Here is a 25,268-nt window from a genome sequence, read left to right as displayed (position 1 = left end):
TTGGTCTTTTTTTATTAAAAAAATGTTTATTTATTTTTGAGAGAGAGAGATAATGAACATGAGTAGGGGAAGGGCAGAGAGAGAGGAAGACACAGAATCTGAAGCAGGCTCCAGGCTCCGAGCTGTCAGCACAGAGTCCAATGCGGGGCTTGAACTCACAAACTGTGAGATCACGACCTGAGTCGAAGTCGGATGTTTAACCGACTGAGCCACCCAGGTGCCCCTATATTGATCTTTCTTATTTTGCTGTTTCCTCCTAAGTTGTTACCCTAGGCCCTTAGCTCTTTGTTTTTATAATTTTGTTTTTTCTTATATAAGCATTTAGATGAAGCACAACTGCATTAGCTTCATCTCATGTGCATTTTTGGTTCATTATTATAAGTATTTTTAAATTTTCACTATTATTTATTTAGAACCATGAATTAAGGTGTCTTATTATTTAATTTGAAAACAAGGTTTTTGTCCGATTATCTCTCCCTCTTTTTTTAAACAGGCTTTAATTAACTTTATTTTTCTTGTATAAAACTATGTGGTAGCCACAGCTGGTGCCCGGGTCTTCTGCAAGGAGATTCTGAGTGTCAGTCTTTACAAGACAGTCTGTGAATGCCTGATAAGGAGACTTGGTGAACACAGTCTTTTTCCAGAGATCAGGAATAAGACAGCTGTAGGTCTTAGAAATGGCATCAACAGTGGCCTTGTCAGGAATGCATGGATGGATGGCTCTGTGGGCAACTGGGCCACTGGTTATGTGGCCAAAATAACTATTGGTTATGTGGGCAACATGGGATGGTTATGTGGCCAACTCTTGATTTCTTCTCAGGTCATGATATCATGGTTTGTGAGTTTGAGCCCCAAGTCAGGCTCCAGGCTGACAGCATGGAGCCTGCTTAGAATTCTCTCCCTCTCTCTCTGCCTCTTTCTCTCAAAATAAATAAATAAACTTAAAAAAAAAAAAAAGTGGCCTTCTTGAAGTTGCCCAGGGTGACAATGCAGCCCCTGGCCAAGGTATAGCAATTGTCAATACCAGCCATCATCAGTAGCTTCTTGGGCACAGGGGCCTAGACAATGCCAATACCTCTGGGAGCCAGGATGAGGTACACCAGCACAGAGCCACAGGGGCTGGTCACCTTGTATAGGACAGTGTGGGGCCTGCCAATCTTGTTCCTCCAGTAGCCTCACTGCACTGCATAAGGCGATGGAAAGCTTATCCAGCATGATGGCCCCAGGGATGGCAGTGGCTACCTCCTTGGAACACTTAACACCCACACTAATATGTCCATTGTTTATAATGTTTTTAAGAAAATTTTTAATGTTCTTTTTATTTATTTTTGAGAGAAAGAGAGTGTGAGCAGGAGAGGGGCAGAGAGAGAGGGAGACAGAATCAGAAGCAGGCTCCAGGCTCTGAGCTGAAGTCACATGCTCAACTGACTGAGCCACCCAGGTGCCCCTAAGTGTTAATTGGAATCTCCAATGGCAACAAATGCCTTGAACCCTGTCCACAGGCCAACATAGGTCTGCTTTTGCAAAGGCATAACCTTCAAAACCTCATTCTTAAGAGATGCCCCCAGGAAAAGTCAATGATTTTGGATTCCATGATGGGCATGGGGAAGAGATAGATATCTTTCAGGGACTTAATCCTCATGCCCTTGACCAAGTGGCCTCACTTGTTGACAGGGATTCACTCTTTGTCCTCTGCCTTGTCTCTGTGAGCTGTGGGGCCTCAGCTGCAGCCCCAACCTGGCCCACGGATGCCACTGCTGAAGCCTCCAAGGTCTCCCATTCTGGGGTCCTCTAGGGTCCTGCACCAGCATTATCCACCATTTGGTGTTTTTCCAGAGACAAACTGTTCAATTATCTCTTGCTATTGATTTCTGGTATCTCTCATCGTGGTTAAGAAAAATTGGTTCTGTAAGTTCAACTCTGATATTTACTGAAATGGGCTTTATGGCACAGACTTATGATGAACTTTTGGAAATTATATCTGTTAAAAAAAATCTGTTTTATTAGAAAATCTATCATTAAGAATTCCAAATATATTTGTTATCTCAAGTAGGCAGTGATAAGTAGTATTAAGAAAGAAAGTCGTTAATCTATATTAAGTTAAAAATAAAGAAGTAAAATGGGGAGGGAAGGAAGCACTATTAATGCTTTAACAGATACTGCTATTTTCTATTCATTATTCATTTTTGGTTTTAGTAGAATTCTTGAAGTTTTAATAGGCATATATATAGGTTCTTAGTTCTGAGATTACATCCTCAACTTCCTGAGCAGTGACATACTGCTGTGATAGTATTTCAGGCCAATGGAATATGAGAATATGTGATTTATAAAACATCCTTAAAGAATTGCTGCTTGTCCTAGATTTCCTCCAAGCTAAGCCTGTTGTCTTGGAATGGTCTTAGTTAGAGCAGGTGGCTTTGACGCATAGCTAGAAGTCGTATATTCACAATGGAACAAACCACTTAGTTGATTCAAAGTTCACAATATAGGTCTGTGAATTGGCTCAAGTCTGGAAATTGAGTAAATCATGAAGTTTTCTCACTTGAGTTTAGTGAAACAGTCATCTATCTCAATCCTAGCATCCCTACAATCAGCCCCGATCAAAGATCTGTGTCAAAAGATTCTGATTACTGCAAACTCTGCTGCCCCTTACAATGACCATGTTCACCCAGCTTCTGATGATGAAGCTCTATCTGCAGCCCTGGGATTCTATCATCCCATTTACATCTGAAAACTCACTGCAGTGACAGTATCTTACAGTATCCCCTGATGAGGGAGGACCACTGCACAAAGAGCTAGGGATCATCAGCAAGGCTCAGTGAATATTAGGGAAGTGCTGGGGGCTATAGTTGGGCTCTTCTTGCAGTCACTTTTGTATATCATCCCAGAGCTGCTGCCAGTAGCTCTTCTGAGCCTCTACTGCCTCCAGATTCCAGTTCATGTTCTCAGAGATCATCAGAGGCCAATATCCAGCTGCCTAGCTGCCCGGCTCATTGCCTCTGAGAGAAGCAGCTGGGGTCCCAAGACAGACCACATTGGATGGATGGTTTTTGGGAAAAAAAAAAAAAAAAAAAAAAAAAACTGCTCTCTCGCAGATAACAGCCAATTAATACAGAGCTCTTTATTTTTTTTCTTTAAATTTTTTAAGTCTATTTATTTTAAGAGACAGAGAGCAGAGGAGGGAGAGAGAGAATCCCAGGCAGGCTCCATGCTGTCCCCACAGAGCCTAATGCAGGGCTTAAACTTGCAAACTGTGAGATTATGACCTGAGCTGAAAACAAGAGTCAGGTGCTTAACCAACTGAACCATCCAGTCACCCCAATATAGAGCTTTTTCAGTGAGGTGGATGCTTTTCAAACATTCAAAGGTGTTATTAGTGGAAGACATGTCCTCTGGACATTCCCAGGTGACAGCTAAGGAATAGCGAGATCAAACATAGTTAAGTTTATATTTACACTCATCTCCTTGAACTTTTAGATTTTCCCTTTAGAGGATAACAAGTATGTTCTGAAATCCCAACTTCATTTAATGTAGGCCACTTTTGAGCCCAGGTTTTATTCAAACAAATGAGTAAAGTGTTAGAGCTATCTTCTCATGTTCAAAATATCAGATTCAATATTGTTAATGTCCAGAATTTATTGCTCAGGGTCTTTTTGATCAGTGTACCCACATGAAATCAATTCAGCCAGACCTAAAAATATATATATTTTTAATCCCTCGTATAGCACTCTTAAACTTATTCTCACCTGAACTTATCAGGTCTGTGTCAATATAGCCTGGTAAAATTCCATAATTCTTTGTTTTGTCTGGTGCATCCTGTCAGGTTAGACTTCATAGTCATCCTTTTATGGTCTGCTGGGATTTTGTAGTCTGCTGCATCTAGTTGGAAGTCTAAGCACAGGGAAAAGTAACGGATGTAGAAACTGAGAATAGGCATCCACCTAAAAAGCCACAGTCAGGTGAGATCTCTACGGAGAGATAAAGCAATACTTAGCTAATCCCTTCATTGGGGAGGATTCTGCTACTTCTACCCACAAGAGAAGCTCATAATGAAGTTTCAGGGTCTTCAATTCATCAGAATCTACCCATAAGTCCACCTAAGTCCACACTGTAATTCAAAACCCCAATCACTCCTGATCATGAGAAGGTGACTATCTGAAAACCAAGAAGATAAGCTTTGCCAGAAATCAGCCCCGTTGGTACCGTGATCTTGGAATTCTGGTATCCAGGGCTGTGAGAGGCTAGTTATCTGTTGTTCGAGCCACCCAATCTATGGTAGGTATTTTGTTACGGCATCTCAGGCTGACTAAAACACCATTAAAATCAAGCTTTTAAGCAGTATTATTGTGAAGTAAAAAAGAGAGTGAAAACAATGTGTCTAGCACCATACTGAACATAGAAAAGTAAATAGACAAATACTTTATACATTGAGGGCAGACTGGAAAGAACTACGATGAAAACCAAACCAAACAAAAAAATAGGTTTAGTAAGAATTCTTGTAAACCACTCTTTATTTGGGGGAGCAAAGCCTTGTTTTCCAAAACAGCTTCACATTGATGAGTCATTAGAATTTAGCTCCATTCTGGCTGGCAACATCTGTTCAGAATGTCCCAGTTAATTTCATGCAATCTGTGGCTGCTGTGTAACCCTGCCTGTATGAAGCTAAACTGGAGGGTGGAGGGGGGGTGGGGTAAGAGAGTAAGAGATGACACTGTAACTGATCATTGGGAAAACAAAAATGATACATGATTCTAAGTTCAGACTCTTTGAAAAGAGATAATAATAGAGTCCTTCATACTTAGAATGCTTCCAGTAGTAAACCTAAAACTTACTACTCAGAACATGTTCTTCTGCTTCTAGCTATTTTAATTGAGAAATAAAGAAAGTTCTGGGGCACACAAACTCAGTCGATTAAGCATCTGACTCCTGGTTTGGGCTCAGGTCATGATCTTCCGGTTTCATGAGTCCAAGCCCTGCATCAGGCTCTGTGCTGGCAGTGCAGTCTGCTTGGGATTCTCTGTCTCCTCTCTAACACGGTCTCTGTCTCTCTCAAAATAAATGAACTTTTTTAAAAAAAGAAAAAAGTCCTCAGTCATTGTATCCATGTGTCCAATTTTCACCAATGTTGGCTTAGTGTCCATTTGGTGTTTTACTTTAAAATTCTTTTTTAATCTCATTCTTTTTACTAATTCAGTTTTCAACTTTAAAACATGTGTAACTTACTTAAAAATGACTTTATGAAGTTACTTAGAAGTACCACAGCCAAAGGGATGCACTTTGAAATAGACCAAATAGCACAAAGATGCTGTGGCAGGGTCAACTAACACCGTACTCTCCCTTTTGTACAAAAGCAAGTGGAATTATCTTCCCACACAAATAATTTAATCCTAATCTCAAGCAGCTGACACTCCTCTGGAGACCCATTGTCTATCCCTCTAAAAATTTCCACAGTATAAGCCTTAATGCCCTACTTCCCAATGCTCCTTAGCTATCCATTGAATACCAGTTCTGACCTTTCATAAGTTTCATGACTTTAAATGAGGGAGTGAACAAAAGAGTTAAAACAAGCTCACCAGGTTTTCCTTTTGGTTATTGTAAATGCTTTCAGGATTATCTGTGCTGAATTGGTTCACAAGGTAGAAATCAAATACACATGTATGTGTGTATACATATATGTGTGCATATATATATGCCTATATATATGCACACATATATGTGTATATATATATATAGTTTTGCTTAATATATATTATATATGTATGATATATATTTTCTTTTCTTTTTTGGTTTTTTTTATGTATATACATATATACAATGTTAATACATATATATATGTATATATTTTCTTTTGTTCTTTTTTGGTTTGTTAAACACAGGAGTTACTATTTCCTCTATGAGCTGATGGGGAAGAACTAGAAAGTAGAAAACTATTTTATTTTTTTAATGTTTATTTTTGAGAGAGAGAGACAAGCAGACCGTGAGTGGGGGAGGGGCAGAGAGCGTGAGATACAGAATCCGAAGCAGGCCCTAGACTCTGAGCTGTCAGCACAGAGCCTGACATGGGGCCCGAACTCATGAACCGTGAGATCATGACCTGAGTTGAAATTGCACACTTAACCAACTAAGCCACCCAGACACCCCAAAAGTAGAAAGCTACTAAAATGCCTTTTTCCCTACACTTGGCTCTGCATGATTTACAAAATTCACAGATGAGCATAGAGCAAGTCGATTTTACAATTTATATAATACACTTGAATAAGTGTCCTTTCTAGGCTCTCAAGCATACTTCTGTCTTAAAAGAAGGGCTTTAATATTTTCAAGGAGCTACCTTTGCAATTACTTATTTCGAGATACTTCTGAAAGAGATCTTTGAGTGTGTGTATGAAAATGTACTTAAATAACTGAATATCAAAACCAAAGAATTTGAGTATGGCCTTCGAATATTTGCTCTTTTGATGAGATATATTATTTCATATGCTTTTCAGATAGAAGCCATGCTGTATACCATATATAAGGCTAAATAAAATACCTATATTATAAAAACCAATGTATAGAAAATTTTGAGCCTAAAGAGGACACACAAAAATACCCCTCTAACTTAAATACATGTCAAATTAATGCAAATAATAGTTTTATGTTTATTGCCCAATAACAGAGAGATGCACCAATGAAGGAAAATACTAGAGAAGTAATGTTACGAGGTTGGCAACATAAACTATTCCTACCTTTGCTTTCCCTCAGAAGAACAACTAACAACCATTCCTGGACAAGGTACACCTGAAAAAAGCCTAGAACACGGGGGTGAGACTGAAGCAGCCACTAGTACCACAGAGACTTTTTTTTTGAATGAGTAAAATTTGACTTTTATTTATTTATCTACTTATTTTCTCAAGTTAGCTAACATACATTGTAGTCTTGGCTTCAGGAGTAGATTCCCATGATTCATCACTAATATATAACTAGCAGTGCTCATCCCAACAAGTTACCTCCTCAATACCCATTACCAATTCTCCCCAGTTCCCCAACACCCATCCCAATCAACCCTCAGTTTGTTCTCTGTATTTAAGAGTCTCTTATGGTTTGCCTCCCTCTCTGTTTTTACCTTATTTTTCCTTCCCTTCCCCTATGGTCATCTGTTAGCTTTCTCAGATTCCACATATGAGTGAACTCATATGATATCTGTCTGTATCTAGCTTGTTTTGCTTAGCATAATACCCTCCATTTCCATTGACATTGTTGCAAATGGCAAGATTTCATTCTTTTTCGTGGCTGAGTAGTATTCCATTGTATATGTATGTATGTGTGTATGTGTGTATATATATATATATATATATATATATACACACATACACACACACACCCATCTTCTTTATCTATTCATCAGTTGATGGACATTTTGGATCTTTCCATAATTTGACTATTGTTGATAGTGCTGCTATAAATAGTGGGGTGCATGTGCCTCTTTGAATCATTCCTGTATCCTTTGAATAAATTCCTAGTAGTGTAATTGCTGGCCATAGTGTAGTTCTATCTTTAATGTTTTGAGGAACCTCCACATACTGTTTTCCAGAGTGTCTGCACCAGTATGCAGCCCACCAGCAGTGCAAGAGGGTTCCCCTTTCTCCATATCCTCAATATTGTTTTTTTCCTGAGTTGTAATTTTAGCCACGCAGGTGGAGGTGGTATCTCAATGTTGTTTTTATTTGTATTTCCCTGATATGAGCGATGTGGAACATGTTTTCGTGTGGTCTGTTTGCCATCTGAACGTCTTTGGAAAAGTGTCTATTCATGTCTTCTACCCATTTCTTCACTGATTATTTGTTTTTCAGGTGTTGAGTTTGGTAATTTCTTTATAGATTTTGGATACTAACCCTTTATCCAATATGTCATTTACAAATATCTTCTCCAATTCCATTGGTTACCTTTTAGGTTTGCTGATTGTTTCCTTTGCTGTGCAGAAGTTTTAATTTTGATGAGGTCCCAATAGTTCATTTTTGCTTTTGTTTGTCTTGCCTCTGGAAACATGTCAAGTAAGAAGTTGCTGCAGCTGAAGTCAAAGAGGTTGTTGCCTGTTTTCTCCTCTAGGATTTTGATGGCTTCCTATCTTACATTTAGGTCTTTCATCCATTTTGAATCTATTTTTGTGTATGGTGTAAGAAAGTGTTCCAACTTCATTCTTCTGCAGGTTGTTGTCAAGTTTTCCCAGCACCATTTGCTAAAGAGTGATTTTTATTTCTCAAATACTGTGAAGCAAGTTGGGAGAAATGGTCCCCTGATGAGGGAGGACCACTGCACAAAGAGCTAGGGATCATCAGCAAGGCTCAGTGAATATTAGGGAAGTGCTGGGGGCTATAGTTGGGCTCTTCCTGCAGTCACTTTTGTATATCATCCCAGAGCTGCTGCCAGTAGCTCTTCTGAGCCTCTACTGCCTCCAGATTCCAGTTCATGTTCTCAGAGATCATCAGAGGCCAATATCCAGCTGCCTAGCTGCCCAGCTCATTGTTTCTGAGAGAAGCAGCTGGGGTCCCAAGACAGACCACATTGGATGGATGGTTTTTGAAAAAAAAAAAAAAAAAACTGCTCTCCATTCAGGCTGGTGCAACATAACATGACTGGTTTTCCCTGTGCCTAAGGTATTTCAATGGGTAAAAAGAGGCTAAGACAGGTATGCAATTCCTTCAGTGTTGTGGATCACTCACTTCTTGGGAGCCTCTAATTCAGTCTCATTCTATAGTGATTGTGTGAGGATATGCAGGGCTAACCACTGGGAATCCAGTGAAAAGAAAAGAGATAGAGGCTTGCAATAACCATCACTCAGATTTTGCAGACTGAGTTCCTACCTGCAGTGCCCAGGTAGTTCCAACCACCATCTTTATTCATCTGTGGAGTCAAGACAGTGGCACAGTTTGACCAGGGAACTTGGCAGTGTACAGGTCTGCCTGATTTGGGTCTTCAAACAAAGAGCCAGGCCCTGGAGGCTAGTCGGTCCCTGCCTAGGCTGGGGAGCAAATTCAAAACCCCACCCACTGTCAAGTATAGCTCCCAGCCATGCCTGACCAGAAAACCTGGCTAGAATACCTGGAAGCTGTATAGTCCAGCAACATTGGAGCAGAGATCCTAACAGAGTAGATCATTCAGAACAAAGCCAATGGCCCCATTCAGTCAGGAAAATTGAGGAGCGGGTAGGCTCAATTCAAGACCACAAACAAAGAGACTGGCCACACTTGGAGTCAGTTCTTCTGCTTGGCCTAGGCAGAGAAATCAATTCAGTCCTACAAATCACTAAATACAGCCTTCAGATCACCTCATCAGGGAACTAAATCAGAGCACACCAAAATCTGTGTAACCCATCCAACAGCCCAGCATACAGGGGCACTTGAACAAAGAACACATCCCATGGCTTAGGCAATCTATAGAGCAAAACAGGTGGCTCCTTCTGGCCAGGAAATTCAGTGCACAGGCTTGCCTAATTTATGTTCCCAAACAATGAGCTATGGAGGTCCTAGGAGCAACTCTGCTACTCTACCGGGGAAGGGAGCTAATTCATAGTCTTGCCTATTGCTGAGTATCATACGCAGTTCTGATCACCTAGGAAGTCTGATGAAGCCAATCCTATGGCCTATTTGGGTGGGGAACCAAACCAGCAGTCCTATCAAACTGTTCATAGCCAGTGGCAACTGCCATCCCAACTTCAGAGCTCAGGCTGCATCCTCACCAAAAATAGACCCTGGTAGCAAGACCAAGGACATCACAACAGATAGATCCAGAAACCTAAACTGTGTTGACTGGTGAAAAGATGTTTCTGCCAAAGTGAACCTGTAAGGTATGGAATAGGATACTGCTTACTCAAATGTGCAGATACCAACATAATAAACAGGATCACAAAAATCAGGTAAACATGGCACTACCAAAGAAAAGTAATAAAGCTCCAACAACTGACTCTAAAGAAAGAGAGATGAACTGTCAAAAATTCAATATAATTATCTTCAAGTTTAGTGAACTATAAGAACAAACAACTAACTACAATTAGAAAAACAATTCATGGACAAAACAAGAAATTCAACAAAGACATTGAAACCATTAAAAAACCAGAAATCCTAGAACTCAAAACTTTAGTAACTAAACTGAAGACTTCAAACAAGATCTGCAAAATAAGATTTTAAGAAAGAATCACTGACCTAGAAGACAGAACATTTGAAATTATCTGGTTAGAGATTCAAAAAGAAAAAGAGAATGAGAAAGAATGAAGAAAGGTTTGGGAATTATAGGACACAATCAATGGAAACAATATCTACTTTATGGAAATTCCAGAAGAGAAAGAGACAGAAAGTACATTTAAAGCAATGATGGCTGAAAACTTCACAAGTTAAGACTTTGTCAAATGTCTCAATAGAAGCTTATCACATCAGGATACAATAAAGTGATTAAATCAAAATACTGAAATAACAAAGCCTGCCAACCAAGAGTCCTATACCTGGCAATGCTGTCCTTCAGAAATGAAGGAGAGATAAAGATTTTCCCAAACAAACCAAGTCACAGGGAGTGTATAACCACCACACTTACCTTATAGGAAGTGTTAAAAGGAATTTTTTGAGTGGCAGTAAAAGTACACTAATTAAAATAATAAAAAACATAAGAAGGTAGTATAAAGGGTCACTGGAAATGGTAAATATTTTTAAAAATAAATAAGTAAATACAAATTAAAAAAAATACTAAATGTAACCCTAATATATAACCCTAAATACAACCCTAATAAATTACAATATATTTACTGCTTACACAATACAAAAATGAGTAAACTATAATATCAATAACCCAAAATATGATGGGGAAGATAAATAAAAGTATCAAGTTTAGGGATGCTATTGAAATTAAGTTGCCATCAGTTTAAAATAAGGTTTTATAAGTCTTAGATTTTTAAATGTAAGCCTCATAGTAATCGCATGGGAAAAACCTGTAGTAATTACACAAAAGAACATGAAAAAGCAGTCAAAACATATATATACAAAAGACCAAACACACACACAGTTGAATGAGAAGAAAGGAAAAAATGGATCTACAAAACAGCCAGAAAAAAATTACCAAAGTGGCAATAGTAAATCCTTACTTATCAGTAATTACATTACATGTAAATAAATTAAATTTCCCCATCCAAAGCCATCGAACAAATGGAAAAAATAAAAGATTCAATGATATGCTGCCTATCAAAGACTCACCCTAGCCTTAAAGGCACATAGAGAGTGAGAGTCAAAGAATGAGAAAAGATATTTCAAATAGTAACAACAACAACAACAACAACAACAACGACGACAATAAAAGCAGGGGTAGCTTTACTGAAATAAGGCAAAACAGCCTTCAAACTAAAAATGATAAAAAGAGACAAGGTCATTATGGTGTAATGATGGGATAATCCATCAAGAAGATATAACAAATGTAAACATTTAGGCATGCATTATAGGTACAAATAAATATAAACAGCAAACTAACAGAGATAAAAGAAGAAAAACATCAATAATATCTGAGGATTTTTAATACCCCACCCTCAATAATGAATAGTACATCCAGACAGAGAATCAATAAGAAAACTAATTGGAACAAATGATCCTAAATGGGTCTAACAAAGGTATGCAGAATATTCTACTCCACAACAGAAAAATACATTTCTCTCAAGTGCACAAGGAACATGTTCTAAGATAGATCATATGCTAAATGATGAAATAAGTCTCTGAAAATTCAAGAAAACTGAAATCATACCAGTTATAATCTCTGACTATAATGGTATGAAACTAGAAATCAATAACAGGAAGAAAACTGAACAATTCATGAATACAAGTAAATTAAACAATACTGTCCTGGATAACAATGGATCAAAGAAGAAATTAAATGGGGAAATAAAAAAAAAATCTTGAAACAAATAAATGAAAACAAAGTACACAAAATGTATGGGATACAGTGAAAACAGCTTAAAGAATGGGGGTTTATAGCAATAAATGCCTACATTAACAAACAAAGAATATCTAGGGTGCTTGGGTGGCTCAGTTGGTTGAGCATCCAACTTCAGCTCAGGTAGGTCATGATCTCGTTGTTCCTGGGTTTGAGCCCTCCCTCAGGCTCACTGCTGTCCACAAATGTGGGCATGCATATGGAGAAAACGGAATCCTGGTATGCCACTGTTGGGTTTGTAAACTGGTATAGTTATAATGAAAAACAGTATGGAGTTTCCTCAAAAAACTAAAAACAGAACTATTATATGATTCAGTTATTCTTCTTGTGGAAATATATCCAAAGGAAATGAAAACACCATGTTGAAGAGATACATGCATGCTCTATTCAGAGTAGCATTAATTAAAATAGCCAAAACATGGGAACAAATTAAATGACCCTGGATAGAAGAATAAAGAATACACACGCGCGCGTGCACGCACACACACACACACACACACACACACAGGCTAGAATACTATTCAGCCATTAAAAAGAAAATTTTGTCCTTCGTGACAAAATGGATAGACTTGGAGCATGTTATGCTAGTAAAATAAATCATACAAAGAGAAATACTTTGTGATGTCACTTGTATGTGCAAACCCTGCACAATAAACAAACAAAAAATCATTCAAAAAGAGATAAGATTTGGGGTTATCAGAGGCAAGGGATGAGTGGGTGAGGGAACTGGATAAAAGTGATCAAAACGTACAAATGTCCACTTACAAACAAATCCTAGGGATGTAACATACAACATGATGACTATAGTTAACACACCTGTATGGTATATTTGAAAGTCTTAAGAATAAATCCTAAAAGTTCTCAATATAAGGGGAAAAACATGTTGTTTTCTTTTTTGTATCTATATAAGAGGATAGATGTTACACTAAATGTATTGTCTTAACCATTTCACAATATATGTAAGTCAAATAATTATGCTGTATACCTAATATTTGTATAGTGTTGTGTGTCAATTATATATCAGTCAAATGGGGGGAGGGGATAAAAGAAAATACCAAAAAGCAAATACCAATCAAGTGATAAACTAAAATTTGTACTACATCATACGCACTTTAAATCTTGCATGCAGTTGTTTCTCACGTGTTTGATGTTTAAAAACCCAAGGATTTCACAAATTGATCAAAATAGATTTACTAAGGGTAAACTTAATGCTTCCAAGTGTCACCATGAAGGACTCTGTCTTTATAAGTGATTTATATAGTGACTGAGATTCTGATTATAGGGAGCTAGTGAATTAGAAACTGTGCCTTCTAATCCTTCATACAGTTGCTTTCACACCCGATAACATTCTGCCTTCCTGAAACAACAATATGGAAATCCACACTTACTACCAAGATTGCCATTACAAATGAGGTATTTTTATGATTTCTTTCTTGCTTTAGATGTGGCCGAAGCTATCATGTAAATAAAAATGCCAACACTCCTCATTGAATAATGGCTTATCATGGAATCTGTTGGTGCTTTGATCTTTGACTTTCTAGCATCCAGAACTGTGAGAAATATCTATTATTTAAAAGCCTTCCAGCCTATGGTATTTTGTTATAGCAACCTAAACAGACTAAGATAGAAATAAAGATATGGCACCCAATACATAAAGGAAACTTTATTTAAAATAAGCAGTGTTGGAGGTGCCTGGGTGTCTCAGTTGGTTGAGTATCCCACTGTTGATTTTGGCTTGGGTCATTCATGATCCCAGGGTCATGGGATTGAGCCCCATGTCAGGCTCTGTGTTCAGCACGGAGCCTGCTTAAGATTCTTTCTCTATCTCCCTGTGCCCTTCTCTCTTACTTGTGTGCTCTATAAAATAAATAATTAAAAATTACATAAATACATACAATAAGCAATGTTGGCTTATACAAAAACTTCAAACAATGTCATTTTTTGAGAGAGAGAGAAGGTGCAAGCAGGGGAGAGGGGCAGAGAGAGAGAATCTTAAGCAGGCTCCACACTCAGTGCAGAGCCTAAAGTGGGATTCAATCTCCGAATGCCTGGGATCATGACCTGAGCCAACATCAAGAGTCAGATGCACAACCAGCTGAGCCACTCAGGTGCCCCTTATTTATCATCTTGGAATAATTACAAACTGAGTAGACACCGTCTAATTACATACTACTTAGTTACTTAGACCAAGAGAATAAACTTATTAAATATAAACCATAAAAAGCCACCTCTCTCTTCATATACACAGAAGCAAAAATCTAACCTAAATTAGAATTTTTAATTTAACAACAGTGCATTTTAAAATAGGCACAGGTGCTGTTTATAAAATGTTTCTAAATTATCTATTATTACTTTCTTTAAATCTTTCTTCCAGGGTAAGCCTGAAGTTTGGGAGAGAAAAAGAAAACTCAGATAGTTTATTCCCTACAGAGATGTATCAGACTGTGTGCAAAACAGGTCACCCAGAGCCAATAGCAAAGAAATGATCACTGCTGATCACTACTGCCCTGTGAGCATCTTATGGTAGAAGATGAACTCCAAGTACTAATCTTCCTAAAGTTTACATAAAGTTTTACAGCCTACCATATTGATGTCTAGTTTAAAATTCATCTTTTTTTTAATCTCGTGGATTTCTTTCCACTGACATTTGATTAGTTTTTATTTTTACAAGTTAATTTGATTTTTTTCAGTAAGTTGTTAAAATAATTCTATGAGTCGTCAAGTTAATATTTAATGTTTTGGTATCCTGTAGAGAAACCTCAACCTGGGAGTCGTAAAGATCAAAACAAAACAAAACAAAACCCTTATAATTAACTTCAATTGGAACAGCTTTTTTCTTAAAAATTGGCATGCTGTTTTATTCTGCAAAAGTGGTTTGGAGTTCTTTTCATTTCATTGTAAATTTTATTGGCTATCAAGTTGTAAGTACACTCTTTGATTTAATGTATTTTGTCTTTAAATCTTTTGATCTATGTTGCCATCTTTGCTTACATCTAATTTATTAATCTGCGAGGTATATAACCAACATGAATTTGTGAGATTTCTGACTTTTCTATTCTTTTTCTTATAAAATGGGTTTTTGAGATTTCTTATAGTTCCAGCTTCTAATCTTACAGACTTTGTAATAATAACAAAAACTGAATACTGTGAAGTATTTTAGTTTACTGTCATTCTTACTTTATGATTTTTCATTTTTGTGCTTTGTTTCCATTAGAAACAAAATGGATTTTATACACATGCTTGTTTTGTCTTATAGTTTATACTAATTTCAGTTAAAGATTACTTTTATGTTTTCAAAATACCTGCAAATATTTTTAAAAGTCAACTCAAGAAATGGATTACCTTTTGAATAAATATTTCTAAATATTTGGCAAAACAACTGAGAATTTTAAAATGTTATTTTTTCTAACATTGTATAAATCATTATTTGTGTCCCATTTTAATTTGATTATAAATTGTTTAGGCTAATTCTTCTTAATCACTCATTTGAACAGTTTTGTTTTATTTTCTTTTTTTTTAAAGTAACAATTTCAAAGTGAACCGTTTTTTTTTTTTTTAATGTTTATTTATTTTTGAGAGAGAGACAGAGGGAGGGTCAGAGAGAAAGGGATACACAGAATCTGAAGCAGGCTCCAGGCTCTGAGCTGTCAGCACAGAGCCTGATGAGGGGCTCAAACCCAGGAACCATGAGATCATGACCTAAGCTGAAGTCAGAGGCTCAACTGACTGAACCACCCAGGCACCCCTCAAGTTTTTATTTAAATTCTAGTTACTTAACATATAGTGTAATACTAGTTTCAAGAGAGAATTTAGTGATTTATCACTCACATAGAACACCAGTGCTCATCACAACAAGCTTTGATAGTGCCCCAAATTAAAAATAAATGGCTTCTGGGGCACCTGGGTGGCTGTAGGTTAAGCATCTGACCACTTCAGCTCAGGTCATGATCTTGTGGTTTCTGAGGTGGAGTCCTGCTTTGGTCTCTCTGCTATCAGCACAGAACCTGCTTCAAATCCCATGTCCCTCTCTCTGCCCCTTACCTGCACACTCTTGCTCACTCTCTCTCAAAAGTAAACAAACATTTAAAATGTGTGTGTGTGTATACACATATACACATATGGCTTCTGCACAAGAAAGGACTTACTTTGATCATACCCTGATTTCTAAATTTCCAAGGAAAGGAATAATTGGCCCAGCTTTGACCAATTCAGTAGGCTTAAGGGGGGGATCATTTCTGAGCATCATTTCCATGTCCATCAATAAAATAAGTGCTATGATAACTAGGAGTTCTCAAATTACAGGAAAACAAACAATTACAGCAATCTGATAATTATAATAGATCTACAAGGCATATTAAGATTTTACCTACTCTGGGATATGCTATGAGTATTTGCTGGAAGTTGTTATTTTGTATGTGTTACATGAATTTCAAATATAAACCCTGCATCACAAACATTAAATCAATTAAAATAATATTTTAGGTACATTTAATAATTTAAAATTTTGCTTAATTCCTTTCTTAATTCTACATATCTTTTGACAATTGTGTGTCTTCTTATGGGAAATACCTATCCAGGTTCTTTGCTCATTGTTTAATCTGGTTAAATATTTATTTATTCATTGCTATTGAGTCACAGGAATTCCTCACATATTTTAGATATTAACTCTTCATCATCTACAGTCTGCCAATATTTCTCCCATTCTATTGGTTGCCTTTTCATTTTGTTATTTTCTTTGCTGTGCACTAGCTTTTTATTTTAATACAAACTCACTTGTTTATTTTTAACTGTCTGTGCTTTTGGTGTCATAGCCAAAAAATTATTTCCCAGATTTTTGTCTTTCTCTCTAGTAGTCTCAAGGCTTGGGGTCTTAAGTCTTTTTTTTCTTTAAGTCTTAAATTTACTCCATTTTGAATTGACTTTTGTATATGGTGTGAGACGTGTCCAATTTTATTATTCTGCAAGTAGATATCCATTTTTCAACACCATTTATTGAAAAGACTAATTTTTCCCCATTGCGTGTTCTTGCCACCCTTGTCAAAGATCAGTTGCCTATAGATGTGTGAATTTTGGGGCTTTCTATTCTATTTATCTCAATATCAGTTTTTATGACAGCACCATACTGGTTTGATTACCAATACTTTATAATATAGTTTGAAATCGGAGAAAACTTTGTTTTTCATGCTCAAGATTGCCTTAGCTGTCAAGGGTCTTTTATGGTTCTGTGTGAATTTTAGACTTGATTAATATCTGTGAAGAATGACAATGAGATTTTGGTAGGGATTGCACTGAATCTCTAGGATGCTTGGGATAGTATGGACCTTTTAACAATATTAACTCTTTCAATCCATGGACACAGATAACTTTCTAGTCATCTGTGTTTTCTTTAATTTTCCTTCTTGATGTTTTGCATTTTCAGCATTACATGTCTTTCATCTCTTTGGTTAAGTTCATTCCCAAGTATTTTATTCTATTTATGGCTATTGTGAATAGGATTGTTTTTTTTAATTTTCTTTTTAGATAAAAAGATAAAACAACTATTTTTATATCCTTCAGATTAATTTTTATATCAATTTACATTGACTTTGTACCCTGCAACTTTATTGAATTTATTAGTTCTAACTTTTTGAGTTTTTAGGGTTTTCTATGTATATGAATCATGTCATCTGTCAACATAGACATTTTTGGGCCTTCCTTGATGATTTGGATGCCTTTTCTTTTTCTTGCCTAATTAATTTGACTAGAAATATAGGACCATGTTGAAAAGAAGTGGTGAGAGTGGGTAGACTTGCCTTATACTGGATCTTGGAGGGAAAGCTCTGATTTTTCCCTAAATTGTGATGTTAGTGGTGAACTTTTCATATATGGACTTCACTGTGTTGAGGTAAGTTCCTTCTATACTTATCTTGTTGAGACTTTTAGTCATGAATGGATATTGAACTCCATCAAGTGCTTTTTCTACAACAACTAAAATAACTGTGTGGTATTTGTCTTTCATTTTGTTAATGTGTTATATCACATTGATTAATTTGCACATGTCCTAACATCCTTGCTTCCCAGGGATAAAATCCAATTGGTCATAGTGTATAATTATTTTTAATGTGCTGAATTTGATTTGCCAGTGTTTTATGGAGAATTTTTGCATCTATACTTATCAGGGATATCGACCTACAGTTTTATTTACTTGTAGTGTCTGTCTGGTTTTGGTATCAGGGAGATGCTGGTCTCATAAAATGAGTTTGAAAAGGTTCCCTCTTACCCTCTTGAACTGTTGGTGGGAATGCAAAGTGGTGCAGCCGCTCTGGAAAACAGTGTGGAGATTCCTCAAAAAATTAAAAAGAGAACTACACTACGATCCAGCAATAAACTACACTACGGAATTTACCCAAGGGATACAGGAGTGCTGATGCATAGGGGCACATGTACCCCAATGTTTATAGCAGTGCTTTCAACAATAGCCAAATTATAGAAACAGCCCAAATGTCTATCAACTGATGAATGGATAAAGAAGATGTGGTTTATATATACAATGGAATACTACTTGGCAATGAGAAAGAATGAAATCCTGCCATTTGCAGCAATGTGGATGGAACTGGAGGGTATTAGGCTAAGTGAAGTAAGTCAGTCAGAGAAAGACAGATACCATATGTTTTCACTCATATGTAGATCTTGAGAAACTTAACAGAAGACCATGGGGGAAGGAAAGGGGGGAAAAAGTTAAAGAGAGGGAGGGAGGCAAACCACAAGAGACTTTTTTTTTTTTTTAATTTTTTTTTTCAACGTTTATTTATTTTTGGGACAGAGAGAGACAGAGCATGAATGGGGGAGGGGCAGAGAGAGAGGGAGACACAGAATCGGAAGCAGGCTCCAGGCTCTGAGCCATCAGCCCAGAGCCTGACGCGGGGCTCGAACTCACGGACCGCGAGATCGTGACCCGGCTGAAGTCGGACGCTTAACCGACTGCGCCACCCAGGCGCCCCCACAAGAGACTCTTAAATACAGAGAACAAACTGAGTTTGATGGGAGGTGGGGGAGAGGGGAAAGTGGTGATGGGCATTGAAGAGGGCACTTGTCGGGATGAGCATTGGGTGTTTTATGGAAGCCAATTTGACAATAAATTATATTAAAAAAAGGAAAAGAAAATGTTCCCTCTTCTATTTTATGAAAAAGTTTAAGGGCTGGTATTACTTCTTTAAACATTTGGTAAAGTTCACCTGTGAAGCAATCTTAACCTGGGCATTTATTTTTGGAAAAGTGTTTGGTTACTAATTCTGTCTTCATGTTTGTTACTGGTTTCTTCAGGCTAGTGTTGTTCAAATCAGTCATTTAATTTTTGTGTATTTTGAAGTAAATTTCTGCCTTGAGATATGCCAACATTGGCTTTATATTTTAACTGCTCTAATATTGGATGTACACTTATAATTATTATATCATCCTGTTAAATTGACCCATTTATCATTATATAATGACTTTTTGTCTGTAGGCAGTTCTAAACTTAATCTATTTTGTCTGATAAAAATATAGCCATGCCTGCTTTCTTTTGGTTACCATTTGCATGAGATAGCTTATTCTATTCCTTTACTTTCCACCTTTGTGTATCTCTAAACCTAAATTGGTTCTCTTGTAGGGGGCACATCACTTGATCTTATTCTTTTTAAAAATTCATTCAGCTACTTTATGCCTTTTTAGTATTAAGTTTAAGCCACTTATATGTAAAATAATTATCAATTGAGGGCTTAACACTGCAATTTTAAAATTTTCTGTTCTGCAGCTGTGTTTCTCTCTTCCTTTTTTTCAGTTTGAGATATAATTGACTTATAACTGTATAATTTTTACATTATAATAACTTGATTACATATATTGTGAAATGATTATCACAAAAATTTAGTCAACATTCAGCACTTTATATAGTTACAATTTTTTCCCATTTAATGAGAACTTTTAGGATTTGCTTTCTTAGTACCTTTCAAATATACCATACAGCAATGTTAATTATAGTCCTAACCTCAGTACTTACTTATCTTTTTTTTTTTTTAATTTTTTTTTCAACGTTTATTTATTTTGGGGACAGAGAGAGACAGAGCATGAACGGGGGAGGGGCAGAGAGAGAGGGAGACACAGAACCAGAAACAGGCTCCAGGCTCCGAGCCATCAGCCCAGAGCCTGACGCGGGGCTCGAACTCACGGACCGCGAGATCGTGACCTGGCTGAAGTCGGACGCTTAACCGACTGCACCACCCAGGCGCCCCAGTACTTACTTATCTTAAATCTCAAAGTTTGTACCCTTTGACGACCTTCACCCAATTCCCCCATCCCCCAATCTCCATGTCTGGTAACAATAAATCTGACCTCTTTTTCAAGAAGTTGGTTTTTATATTCCGCAGAGAAGGGAGATCATATAGTATTTGTCTTTTTCTGACTGATTTCACTTACGAAAATGCCCTCAAGTTCCACCCATGTTGTCATAACTGTAGGATTTCGTTTTTATGGATGAATAGTATTCCACGGTATACATAGGTCACATCTTCTTTATCCATTCATCTGTCAATGGACACAGGCTATTTTCATGTCTTAGCTATTGTAAATAATGCTGCAAATATATGAGTGTCCAGGCATCTCTTTGACATAATGACTTTATTTCCTTCAGAAATAGTCTCAGAGGTGGAACTTTTGAGTCAAATGTTATTTCCATTTTTAACTTTTATTTTATTTTATTTTATTTTTTAACGTTTTATTTATTTTTGAGACAGAGAGAGACAGAGCATGAACGGGGGAGGGGCAGAGAGAGAGGGAGACACAGAATTGGGAGCTGAAGTCGGACATTTAACCGACTGAGCCACCCAGGTGCCCTCCATTTTTAACTTTTTTGAGGAAATTCCATACTGTTTTCCAGAGTGGTTGAACCAGTTTATATCCCACCAATGGTGTACAAGGGTTCCCTTTTCTCCATACCCTTGCTGGGCATTTGTTATCTTGTGTTTTTGATGACAGCCATTCTACCAGGTATAAGGTGATCTCTCATTGTGTTTTTTATTTGCTTTTTCTCTGATGATCAGTGATGTTGAACACCTTTTAATGTACCAGTCAGCCATTCAAATATATTTTTGAAAGCAATCATGTCCTTTGTCCATTTTTAAATTGAATTATTTTACTATTGAGGTATAGGAGTTATTTTTTATATTTTGTATATTAACCCCTTAATAGATATATAGTTTACAAATGTTTTCTCCCATTCCATAGTTGCCTATTCATTTTTTTATTATTTCTTTTGCTGAGTTTTTTCATTTCATGTAGTCTCACTTTTTTATTGTTGTTACTTGTGCTTTATATGTCATGTCAAAAAAAATCATTGCAAAGACCCATGTGAAGGAAATTTATCCCTATGTTTTCTTTTAGGAGTTTTATACTTTCCAGTCCTACATTTAAGTCTTTAAGCCATTTTTAGTTAACTTCTGTGAGCAGTGTAAGATATGGGTCTAGTTTCTTTCTTTTACATAAAAACATCCAATTTTTCCAGCACAATTCACCGAAGACACTGTTTTTTCTCCATTGAGTTTTCTTGGCTTTCTTGTTAAATATTAGTCGACTATATATGCATGGGTTTATTATTGGGCTCTTATTCTGTTCCACATGTCTGTTCTATGCCAGTACCACCTTATTTCACTTACTATACCTTTATAATGTAGTCTGCAAAGTTCCCTTGTTACTTATTTTTCATAGTGGTTTCCTTTGATGCTTTCCTCTTTATCTTTTGTGTATCTATTATGTCTTTTCTTTATGCTTAGCTCAAGGCTTAGATAAAACGTCTTGTAGTTATAACTGTCTTTTAAATTAACAACTTCAATTGCATAAAAAACTGTGTACTTTTACTCTTCCCACATGCTTTTTGTTCTTACAGCTAGAGAATATCTTTATATTGTGTACTCATTAACAAATTTTTTATCTTTTAACTTTTCTATTAGTTTTAAAGGTAATTTATATGCCATTATTACAGTATTACATTAATCTGTATTTGTCTAGTATTTACATTTAGCAATGAGGCTTATATTTTCATGAGCTTTCACATTGCTGTTTAGTGTGTTTTCATTTTATATTGAATAATTCCCTTAAGTATTTTGTGTGTATTGGGTCTGTTGGTGATTATTTAGTTGTGTTTTTGTTTTGATTTTTGCCTAGGAACGACTTGCTTCAGGTTAAAATAATTTTGACATTAAAATTATTCTTGTGTGTGCGTGTGTTTTTTTCTTTTAGCACTTGAATATGTCATCTCACTTTTTTCCAGACCTCTAGAGTTTCTACTGAGTAATCTACTGACAGTCTTACAGGTGTTCCCTTATATGTGGAGTTATTTTTCTCTTTCTGTTTTCAAAACTCTCTTCTTTGTCCTGGACTTTTGGCAATTTACTGATATGCAAATCGCTGTAGTCTTTAGTTGATCCTATTTGGGCACTTTAGGTCTCATTGATTAGATGTTCATTTCCTTCTCAAGACATAGAAAGTTTTAAGTGGTGGCTCTGGCTGGCTCTGAGGGAGCATAGTAGCATAAACTCAACGTACTCATCCTCTAACCTTAGGATAAGCCAAGACAGTGTGTGTCCTCAGTAGCCAAATTTGTGAGCAATCATGGCAATAGAAATCATTGCTGGGGTTCTCAGTGGCAGTGGCTGAGTGTGGGGCTGGTTACAGACATGGCCAAAGGGATCTATCTTTGCACAGGGTACTAGGGTGTGGGCCTACACATGATGTTGATGCTGGTCAAGAATGCAGCTGTGGGCAGAAAAGTAGTGGTGTCTGTATCTTGGCCACATGTTTGTACACGGTGACAGTTCTGGGACACAGGTGGACATGAAGTTATGGTCACACCATTGTCTAGGTCTAAGCATGCACAGAGGGACCACAAAGCTGGAGTTTGGGAGATGGGAAAGTACAAAGCAGTGGTAACACCAGGGACAGGGGTATAGCTGATATGCGGTGCTTGTGACACTAGGTCTGTTGTATAGTAGCTATGGAGCCAGGATTCAGCATGTATATATATGTGGCGTGGCCACAGACCTGGAGTGTGGGATGCTGGCACATGCAGAGCAGCAATGACACTGGCGATTCATGATGTGGGCGGCTGTAGAACAACCTCAGAGCCAGGGTCTGGGGTGCATTCATGCATGGAGCAATGGTGGCATCGGGGTCCAGGGCATGGGCACACATGAGGAATCATGGATCTGGCATTTTAGCATGTGCACAGTGGTATCAGAATCAGGAGTGGGGCACAAAGCAGTAGTTCCCTCTCTGTGGGTGCACACTGGCATGGACTCTGAGTAGCTCTGTCAGCTGTGATATGCACTGGTAAAGAATGGAAGTGGGGTAATTTGTGTTGGAAGTGGTGATTCTCCACTAGAGGTATAGGTTTCCAGGGTCCTTCTGTTTTTTCCATTCCTTGTAGGGATGTTACAGGTGACTGGATCCCTGTTGATGCTGAGCTATGAAGCAGTGGGGCACAGAGTGACGCAGGTAAAATTCCTCCTACTCTTGGCTATTTGTTTTGTGGGTGTGTTTCAATGGGTGCTGCAGGTTTTGCAGTTGTTTGTTTTTTGTATTTAAGAGCTTCCCCAGAAGATTTTCATCAGTTATTTAATTATTTTTGTGGAGGGGTCAAGCACCTGGAACTCCTGGTATATCATTCTTGATGCTATCCCTGCTTAATTACTTTCATTCAAAAATATAACTGGTATGTTTTAACAACCATATAATTTTTACTTAGTTCTATTGACAAAAGATATATCATTATATAATAAATGGATTAGGCACATATAGATAAATGAGGAATAAGTAATGAATAAGGAATTATAAAAAGCTAATGTTTGCCAGCTTAAATATCTATCTGGACCTTCAACTCCCTAAACATTTGTGAATTTGGGTGTAATCACAAATCATGAGAATAATTACCAAATCCAAAGGGTGACGCTGGGTTAATTAATCTTTAAAATTATTTGTAACTGTTTACACACTCAAGAGTACTCATCCTCTGGGACACTGCTTCTTTGACTCATTAAACATTGTAGTTCAATAGTCTTTCCTTAAAAATGTCTTTATTCCTTAATATGAACCTTAGAATAACTTTATGTCTACATTATGGTTAAATAGGATTGTACAGGTCACTGGACTTTAACATTTACATGATCCATCATTCCATAGAGTTTGCCAAGAATGATTGGCTAAATAATGGAGGTGGCCATATGATAAAGAAGGGTAAGAGGCCGACTTCAGAGTTCACAATTTTACTTATTACTAACGTTGTTTGATGTTTAAGAGGTTTTTATTAATATTAGAAAAGTATTCTACAAATTTGACAAATTAGATATAAAAAGATTATGATATTTACTGGTCTTGTCGAAAATTACTATCTGACCCATTTATTGTCATTTTAATAGACTACCTTGTAAAAAATAAATAAAAATTAATTCACTATGGTTTCCTAACATTAATTGCCTCCCTTTCAAAATCTATTCTTTATCTATGAGAATATATTTTACATAGTTGTAATGATAATATAGTCACAATTTTGATATATCAAAACTATTTAACTGGATAGCAATATAAACTTCATAATGATAATATTGAGTATATTATGACAGATTTGACTAGCCATAGTTTTATATCAATTCTCCTAAGTTTTTATATAGTACTAAATATGTACCTGATGCATTATTTAAAATATTTTTTGAGAGAAAAAGAGAGGAGAGAGACTGAGCAGTAGAGGGAGAGAAACTTAAGGAGGCTCCATGTCCAGAACAGACCCTGATGCAGGGCTTGATATCTTAACCACAAGATCATGACCTGAGTGCAAATCAAGTCAGATGCTTAACAGACTGAGCCAACCAAGAGCTCCATAAAATATTAAATGAGTATTTAATAATCACTGACTTGATGATAGTTTTCAAAATAGATCTTCAGTTAAACAACTTTTTTTTTTCCCACACAAGCACAATTAATCTTAATGTTTTATCCATGGATGATTATGAATGGCTGCTTAAATTAATTTATTCTCAACTGTCATTCTTGTTCTCCCTCATATATATAAAAATAATGTATACAGTTTCAATCATATTGAACCCAAAATTTTGTTTTCTCCAGATTTCCAGTCATGTGAAACATGTCAGTAATATCAAAGTAAACACTGGCTCTAGTTTCAGTCTCACAAAACTTAAAAGAAGTTATATTGTGTTGTAGGTCCCACCAGTAAACCGAAAGAGGAGAGGTGTTCTTGATTTAAAAACTCAGTTTTAGCAAAAATAGAATTCAAAAATAAATATATATTTTTTTTTATTTTG

General features: G+C 36.7%; 1 pseudogene; it reads right to left on the bottom strand.

Annotated features, from left to right (window-relative positions):
* Positions 1 to 525: 525 nt before the first annotated feature.
* LOC115522839 lies at positions 526 to 23,145 on the bottom strand (annotated as a pseudogene).
* Positions 23,146 to 25,268: the final 2,123 nt, after the last annotated feature.

This window comes from Lynx canadensis, chromosome C2, assembly GCF_007474595.2.
Source record: "Lynx canadensis isolate LIC74 chromosome C2, mLynCan4.pri.v2, whole genome shotgun sequence".
Lineage (NCBI taxonomy): Eukaryota > Metazoa > Chordata > Mammalia > Carnivora > Felidae > Lynx > Lynx canadensis.
The sequence above is the reverse complement of the archived record's forward strand: the minus strand, read 5'-3'. Positions and strand labels throughout refer to the sequence as shown.